The sequence below is a fragment of the Nilaparvata lugens genome, chromosome 7 (genome assembly GCF_014356525.2).
Source record: "Nilaparvata lugens isolate BPH chromosome 7, ASM1435652v1, whole genome shotgun sequence".
NCBI classification, from domain to species: Eukaryota; Metazoa; Arthropoda; class Insecta; order Hemiptera; family Delphacidae; genus Nilaparvata; species Nilaparvata lugens.
The window spans coordinates 809,327-818,669 of NC_052510.1; positions in this window are offsets into that span (position 1 = coordinate 809,327).

Sequence of the window (9,343 nt, forward strand, 5' to 3'; positions counted from 1 at the left end):
CGGTGTCGGGGGACGGCGAGTCGGTGTGCGACAACCTGGAAGTGGCCACCTCGTCCAACCACAGTGTGACGTCATCCATCAGCGAGACTGAGGACCAGAACGACAATCTCAGCGACATGATTAGCGCCAATGTGTCTGGTGAGTGACAAACAAATTTGTATAGTATAATAGAGAACATTCTAGGGCCCCCGTTGTACGAAATAATGTGCCATATGAACAAAGCTGAGCATTTGCTTAAACTTCTAAAATATTGAGCATTTGCTTCATTTTCTATGATAAACGTGAGCAAAACCTTTTGCTCATGCCCATCAAAAAAATAGTTTGAGCATTTGCTCAAAAGTAAAAGCTTATACTCAAAATTGTAGGAATAAACTAGGAGCATTTGCTCAACTTTGAAGCAAGTGCTTCAAAAAAGGTGAGTCTAGTCTAGAGCAGCTTATCACCTTTTGCTCATAGTAAAATGGTTCAACTAATTCGTATGAGGAAGAGGAAACTATACCAGATACGATCACAACCAACATTTGAGAACTATAAAACTATTTTTAGATTCAACCATGATAATATATCACCATTATCCCTGCAAAGAATAAATACAAAAGATAGCTGCTACCTGTTATAAAGATAGCCATCACAAAATAGGAAATAGGCATTTAAGAAGATGAGAGTGTAGACGATTATAAAAAGGTTATTGATATTATAAGAATATGCTGAATATTATTAGATATGACATTTTTCACGCTATTATTTCAAAATTCTAAACTCAACTAACCTAAAACTCTATTCATAGATAGAAAACAGAGCAGACGACGCAAACACAAGCGGTGCCCCCTACTTGCATATTTAGCGCTTCCGTGAGCTATAAAAACAATGTAAGGCTACAAAAGCGAATCAGCTGATGAAAATCTTTAAAATACGTGAGCATTGCTCCAGATTTCAGGAGCATAAGTTGAGAAATAAGGTAAAGCTTATTCATATATCACTTATACCTTTTGCTCATGAGAAAAACCTTATGCTCCATGCTCTTGCTCATGAGCATTTGCTCTGGTTTTATTCATATGGGCCAATGTTGAATTCAACCAGATTGAGGTGCAATTCCTCGTGCCTATAGTCCATACAAAATAACTTCCGACTTGGAGGGATATGCGCAGCAGAGAAAAGTAGGGATACAGCGGTGCTAAAGCGGCCAGCTTTCTGTAGTTTTTAGTGAGTGCTCTACTGCTCATGATACGCATAGGTAGTTTCTCTCTGAAAGGTTTGAGTCGAATCAAAGCGAAGGCCAGTGAAGGCGAGCGCTGGCAAACCAGCCATCCACACTCTCGTCATTTGCACGCATTGGGCGAGAGTGTGGATGCGGTATTATGAGACAACATTAATGAGAAAATGGAATCTTTGGCTAGTATTAAGTGTTTCAAAATGAATCACCTAAATAAAAATCGTTGTATTGCTTCCGGTTCCATTATCCATTGAATTTAACCACAGTTGAATGACGCCATCGAACGTAACCAAAACCACAAGAAACAATGATCTAGTCAGACCATAGTCAAATTTAATAGACATACATTTACTGGAATTTATCAGTTTATTGTTTAATGTGGGTTAATTTTACGAATCCTTTCAAGAATTCATGACTTCATTTCTATCTAATTGATGGGTTCAAGTTATAAGTTATTCGTGTGTTTTTTATTTTAGGATTGATACATATCAATATCAATCTTAGGATTGATACATATCAATATCAATCCTAAAATAAAAAACACACGAATAACTTATAACTGCTATTAATTGTGTAGTTATTTGTATGTTGATGTGTATCAAATAAAGTTTCATTTCGATAACTATTCCTGGACCAAAAATTAAGTAACGAAGCAGTGATCTGTGATTCAATAACCTAATATTATACGTAATTGATACATATCAATATCAATCCTAAAATAAAAAACACACGAATAACTTATAACTGCTATTAATTGTGTAGTTATTTGTGTGTTGATGTGTATCAAATAAAGTTTCATTTCGATAACTATTCCTGGACCAAAAATTAAGTAACGAAGCATTGATTGTTTGATTCAATAACCTAATATTATACGTAATTGGACACATAAACTTTTTGTAAAAATTGAGAAAGAAATGGTACAGGCCCAGCCCAGTTTTCCTCCATGGTCATAATTATATTAAGATTTTGTACAATAAATGAATGAATGTTTTTCAGGTCGAGACACGCCGTCATCGCAGATGACAGAGGGTGACGAGGGGGGCGGCCCGGGAGGGGCCAGAGGGGGCCAGCTGGAGGGAGGCATTCCGGTTGCCCCGCCCACACAGGGGGCCAACAAGCAGCAGTGTCGGTTTGACATAGACGAGAAGTTTGGAAAGTTCCAGATCAAGAAGCTCATGGAAGGTCAGATTTTCTCCTAGATTATTTCTAGTAATTTATTAATTGAAATAAAATTATTACTTTCAGCTTTTCTCCTACATTATCAATAATTAATTGAAATAAAATAAGTGCTGTTAAATACTCCGAAGACTTCTGCACATCAGTTATTGGAACAGAGAAAATAGTATGCTATAGTCTGAGAGCCCTCCATTCATAACAGTCACATGCCACAACTTCCATCTTCCAGAGATCATCCTCCACTTAATCGCTCCAGCGGTTGCGTGGTCATTTCAGATATAATAAATTGAATCGCTTTCTACACTATATTACATCTTCTTTGATGTTTCTAATTGTATTTATCTGATGTTATTAGTTTCTAAATTGTTTGTTTTTGTTTATAGGACAGCAGACGAGACAATTTCGATGGTGAGCGATACATGGAGCACAGATGTGTTGGCTAGCGACAGTGAGATCATAGAGGCAGTGCCACCCATGCAACCATCACTCCCAAATACACCGCAGGTATACTAGCTATTCAATGCATCACAATATCTTATTATATTAAGCGAGCAATTCTGTCCAACGGATCTCGAAAACGGCTCTAACGATTTTCACGAAATTTGGCACATTGTAGGTTTATGATATAAAAATTCAATTGCACTAGGTCTCATCCCTGGGTAAACTTGCTGAAGGACATGAAAAGGATAATAATTATTCATCATTGGAAAAACAGATGATATTTCGCCGATAACAAAATATGTGAGTGCATGTGTGGAAGAGAGACAGAATTGTGAACAGCTGTTCAACTGTTTGCAATTAATCAGCTTATCTCACGAGAAAAAATATTAATCTAGAAATTTTAATCGACTCAATCAAAATAATCTGATTTGTTGACATGACATGGTATATCATTCTAAATTAGAGTATATCATAATTTTCAAAGTTAATCATTATTTTACAGTTTTAAGTGATTAGTGAGTGTTATTTTGTTACGGTATTCAATTTGGTTTGTCAACAATCTAAATTATAAATTTTCTGTTTTCAAATGTTTGGACTGAAAACCGTACCTGAATTCAAGTGTATGAAACATAACCTACTTTTGAACTATTTATAGTGTATAAATCAAAATTTGGGGAAGAAACAGTTTCGGATTGTGCCTGTTTGTCCTTCCCCAATCATTTTGAAGAATTATATTCTGTTTATCAATAATAAATGACGAGCAAAGCTCGGTCCCCCGATGTTAATTACATAATTGGTCTGTGTTAAGCACCACCGTACGGGACTGTACGGTGGGTGGCCAAAAAGTTCCCAACAAAACTCTTGAACTTTGTCCATGGTTTTGGCAGCAGTGTGAGGACGCGCGTTATCGTGGAGGAGAATTATGCCAGATGACAGTGATCCAGACCTTGCACCTAGCGACTACTTCCTCTTCTTACATTTTAAACAGTGGCTTTGAAACCGAAGAGGGACTCTTCAACGCCGTTGTCAACTGGTTGCACTCTCAGGCGGCAAGCTTGACCTAACCTAACCCCATGTACAGGGCTTAAGGCAGTTCGGTACACCTTTTTATTTTTATTTAAATTGGATAATCTTTTTCAATATAATTGTTAATATCATTATAAGAGTGAGAATAATCAATAATCTTTATTCTTGTCATCGAACATTACAAATGTTATAAACAAACGTCATGTGGAGATAAAAAATAGCATTGCATATACTAACAATATATCGTACTGCTAAAACATATATACATAACATTAAACATGTACACAAATGTATACATATATACATATAATACACATATGTACACATATACAAATACAATATAAAACAGTCAGATGCTCACGTTATGACTCAGGTATTCGTCAATTGTATAGAAAGCCTGTTTTTTGAGCCATTGTGCTACTGTAGATATGACTTTTTTGTGGTAATTTTTTATTGTTGTCGGTAATTTATCGAATAATAAGTATTGTTGATAATTATAGCTTTTGAATGTTTTTTGCAGTCTGATGTATGGGGTAATTAGGTTATTCCTATTTCTAGTTCTATGTTCATGCTGATGGCTATGTCTTGTTAATAGAGTTAGGTTTTTTAACATGGACCAGGTTACAATAAATGTACATTGAAGGGAGAGTCATGATTCCAAGCTCGATAAAACTATTTTTACAGCTTTCAACACTCCTTAGACCAACAATACAGCGAATTGCTTTTTTTCCAAATAAATGCCTTCTTCATATCACTTGAGTTACCCAAAGACGGAGCCCATAATTGAGATGGGAATGAAACAAACCATAGTAAGTCAGAATAAGTACCTCCCTACTGACACAACATTTTAGTTTTCTTAGTAGGTACATAACTCTGGACAATTTCTTACACAGATACTCTATGTGGCTACTCCAACTCAATTTACTGTCTAGGACAAAACCCAGCAGTTTAATCGGCTTCAGGTACTCCTGGTGCTCCCTGCTTAAATTATTTCTAAGCGTGAATAGAATATTTTCTGTTTTACTCTCATTGAGAGTCAAACAATTAGCAGCATACCACTCCCTGCAGCGTTCAACCGAGGAGTCAAGCCTATCAAGTACAGCCTCTACACTAGTATTACAATCAAGTATGGTAGTGTCATCAGCATAGAGCACAGATAAACATGGAACATTAACACTAAAGTCTAAAATCATTCACAAAAGCTGAGAAAAAGTGGCAACTGAAATTTTTAAGTGATCTAATAAGCGAGTTATGGGTTGTTGAAGTGCTAAACTCCGCTTTTTTTCTAGATCATAAACGGTTTCGAATCTTCCATTGGAGTTTTTTAAATACATTCAATATAAATCATTGGCTTTGTTCTAATATGCGTTTTTTTCGCGATTAATGCCAAAATAAACAATTTATCGAATTTACAAAAAATGTTACTTTCTTATTTATGAACGTTATAAGAAATAAAATGTTTTAGTTTGGAAAGATGCGTTTTTTGAATTTTTAAGAGAAGTTCTAATAATATAGTCGTAACCGTTTATGATTTGGAAAGAAAACTGAATCTGGAAAGTTAGCACTTCAACAACCCATAACTCGCTTATTAGACCACTTAAAAATGTCAGTTGCCACTTTTTCTCACTCTTATAATGATCTTAACAATTATATTGAAAAAGATTATCCAATTTAAATAATAAAAAAGTTTACCGAACAGCCTTTAAGAAGCTGGTGCAGCGGTACGAAAAATGTTTACAAGTGAACGGCGATTATGTAGAGAAGTAAAGAATAGTATATTTCGCACCTAGAGCAGAAAATGAGATTTTTCCGGCTCGAAATCGGTTTTCAAGTCCGAGGCCGTAGGCCGAGGACTAGAAAAGATTGAGAGCTGGAAAAACATTTTTGCCTGTGGTGCGAACGATATTTTTCGCCACACTACAGGTATTGCTGACAAAATAAATAAATAATACAAAATAAAGAATACTCGTTATCGTACCTATCTCTTGATTTTAGTGGTAGAAGATTTGCAGTCAGGATTTCAGATTCTTTTAAAATTTCACTTGGAATATCACGGGCGTCGTCATCTTCAACCATTTTTGAAAATTCGAAATGCGCTAATCAACAATAAATAATTGAATAAAAATGGTTGCAAAGTGAATGCTGAATTAGTTTGATTCGAAATTCGAACAGAAATAATGGCGACTTTCAGATGAAGAAAGTTGACACTCGCCCGATCTAGCGGATGACTTATTAATGTTAGCGGCTGGAAAGAGTACTCTTTCCGGCCTAGGCCGGATAGAAACCTGTTTCTTACGTCAGACGAGAGTCGTCTGCAAACAAGGTCTTTCAGATCTACGTAGGGACTGGAAAACAGCTGCTTTCTGTGCAGTGTGGCGAAAAGATTGTACCTAACTAAATATGACAATAGAATTTGTTTCTTACCAGTACATTTTTTTCTCTGACTAAACAGCCCTTACTTTATGAACGCGCCTCGTATGTTTGTGATGTTTATGCAATATGTTGCTGATATTCTCTGATGTGTTTGCCGATGTTTTTTGCAGCTGTTGAACGTGTCTGATTTGTGATGTGTTTGGTAATGTTTGTGTTGTGTTTGGTAATGTTTGTGATGTGTTTGGTAATGTTTGTGATGTGTTTGGTGATGTTTGTGTTGTGTTTGGTAATGTTTGTGATGTGTTTGGTAATGTTTGTCGGTGTGTTTGCTGATGTTTGTGTGTGTTTGTTTACAGTTGTTGGACGTGTCGGAGACAGCGTCGGACGGATGGAGCACTTGTGTGATGGCGTCGGACTCTGAGCGTCTGACCGAGGTGGACCCAGATGACACGGCCAGTGTGGCCAGGTCTGATGACACGGCGAGTCGCGGTGAGCCTGATGGCGGAGAGGAGGGTGCTGCGTCGGCTAGTGCTGCTGGTTAGTAATCTCAATATTAAGAATAAATGCAGTTGCTGACATATCAGTGAACAATATGAATCTTTAAGGTACGTCAACACTATGCCGAATGGGGTCGATCATGGGGTTTGTCGAATCATGCCGGCCCGAACCGAATTCAACCCGAATCAAGTCGGTATGGATCAAAGAAAAAAAAAGATCATAAAAGTCGAATCGACATCAGCAGAGTGGACGGAGGTAGTGGTTGAACCGGGTTGCGCAACATTTCACACTGTCGTTTTATTAAAAATTATTTTGAGTTTATATTATTATATTAATATATCCATAATATTATAAAGGGTGGCCACCTACCGGAAAACCTTGAATTCCTCATGATTTTACTAACCGGGAAAAACCGTGAATTCTCATAATTTTGTTTGTTTTATTCTAATTATATTTTAGATTGAGATTTGGTGTAGAAATTTGAATGGACATAACCTATAATATTTGGACAATTTAAAACTAAATTAGGAAATTGAAGAAGTTTTAGGCAATAGCCTGTTTTTTCTTTTCCGATTCTTGTATTTTTTTGCTAACCTTATAAATAAATAAATAAATAAATTTTCTCATAAATTTCAATTCATTTTGTAAAGAAGTGTACAGTAACAATAAACTCAAAAAGTCTTGATGGCTAGCAATAATAATTGGCAATGTTTTTGAACTACCTAACCTAAAAAAATATCTAAAAACATCGATATTCTTGTCATGTCAAAAATTATCAATATATTTGAAATTTGAATATGCTATTCGCAATTCGTCCTGGAAGATCAACTGAAGATTTCCATAATAAATTCTTTACGAATGTATATTGCTCCTCAAATACCGCGGATAATCTTCCTGGAAAATATGGAATTTTACTGTCGAAAACCGAGAATTACTCAAGATTTTCCATTTTAAAATGGGTGTAAAAAAGTATACTATACTTTTTTCTGCCTCGGACAAGGCTGGGCGTTTCCCAAGACCTCCTTGGGCGCGACGACGGCGATCATGATAATTGCAGCAGCCGCCACTGCAGCGTCTTCCGAGTCACTCATTTATTGTAAACTATAATTCAAATTCACTTTACACCGGCGTGTGCCGCTCGTCTAGTCCACATTTACGGTGGTATGTGACAAGTCAAATATTGATCGTGTCGATCGACATGTGCGGATCGACTTTATCGATCGACATGTGCGGATCGACTTTGTCGATCGGCATAGTCTGGACGCGGCTTTACATAACAGTATCTGATTCTAAAGCTCAGTAAATGGGCATTGAGATTAATGGTAAAACAAACAAGCCAGTTGTCGGCCGATTTTCAAGAATTGAAAGTCCTTCGGTTGCCTAGTCTCTATATTTTGAGTTGATTTTTCTATTGCCTAGGCTCTATATCTTTGTGTTAGTTCGTTTTATGAAGAAACAACAACACAAGTTCAATACAGAAGAAGTATTTCACATCTACGAATCTCGGTACTGGTGAAACTTGTGAAATGAAGTTCACCTCAAAACTCTTTATCATCGGGAGTGAAAAGCGCATGACAAGCATGCAGGATGAGAAACATATCAAATCAAATAAGCTTTATTCCTCAAAAATATACATTACAGGAAATTAAACACACTTTACATAGATACAGGAATACCCCTACAAGACTATTCGTCCGTGTGTAGGGGTGAGTTCTGGATAGCCTGAAATATATCAGGCTGCTAAGTTAAATAAAGTAATAAATTAAATGAGAGGAGAAAAAATAAATATTAATATTCGGTTTATAAATAATGAATGAGTTAGATAACTAACTACAAAGAAATTATATTTACTTAAAATATAAATAGAAGTAATTTGAAAAGTTAATGGAACATTTAAAAGGAATGCTAGTAAAAAAAAATAAAAAATAAAAATAGATAAGGAAAAAAATGATAGAACATGATAGAGCAGGACAAGCGGAGCCTCAGGTAAGATTTTGGAATTGAAAAAATATATATGAAGGGATTTGAATAAGAGAAATGGAAATATCTGGGTGAATTCCAAGCATCGTAGAGGATAATAGATTAATGCCAGTACCTAGACCGAAGCAGGCTTTCAGACATTTCTGTGCCAAGGCGGTATAATTTGGAAGAACAATGGGGACACTCACACTGGACACTTTCACTTGCTAGTTTCGTTCAGTGTGAGTTGCTACATGCAAGTCAACGTGTTTATATTATTTACAGTTTTTGTTTCTCATCACCACACACGCGTAGTCATGCATGGTCTCGTGTGCACTTGCTCATAAGTGCATCCAATGTGATCATACCTTAAGATCCCCGTTTTTCTGTGTGGGGATGATGTCATACGCAGAATCTAGAGATAGCTTCGTCTCCAATCTTTGATGTGTGGTATTTTGTTGTGTAAAATAATTAATTATGTTTTCGCCCCACTTGGATGTAATGAGCTGGTTTTCGTGCGTCATATGGAGGCCGAAAATGATTGTTTTCTGACCAGGCCGGTAAAAGTTTTACGGCACTAGGCTGTAAAATAACCTTGAAGTCAGCTGATTCTGATTTGATGTGAACGTGTTTACAAAATGGAATCATTTTATGCTT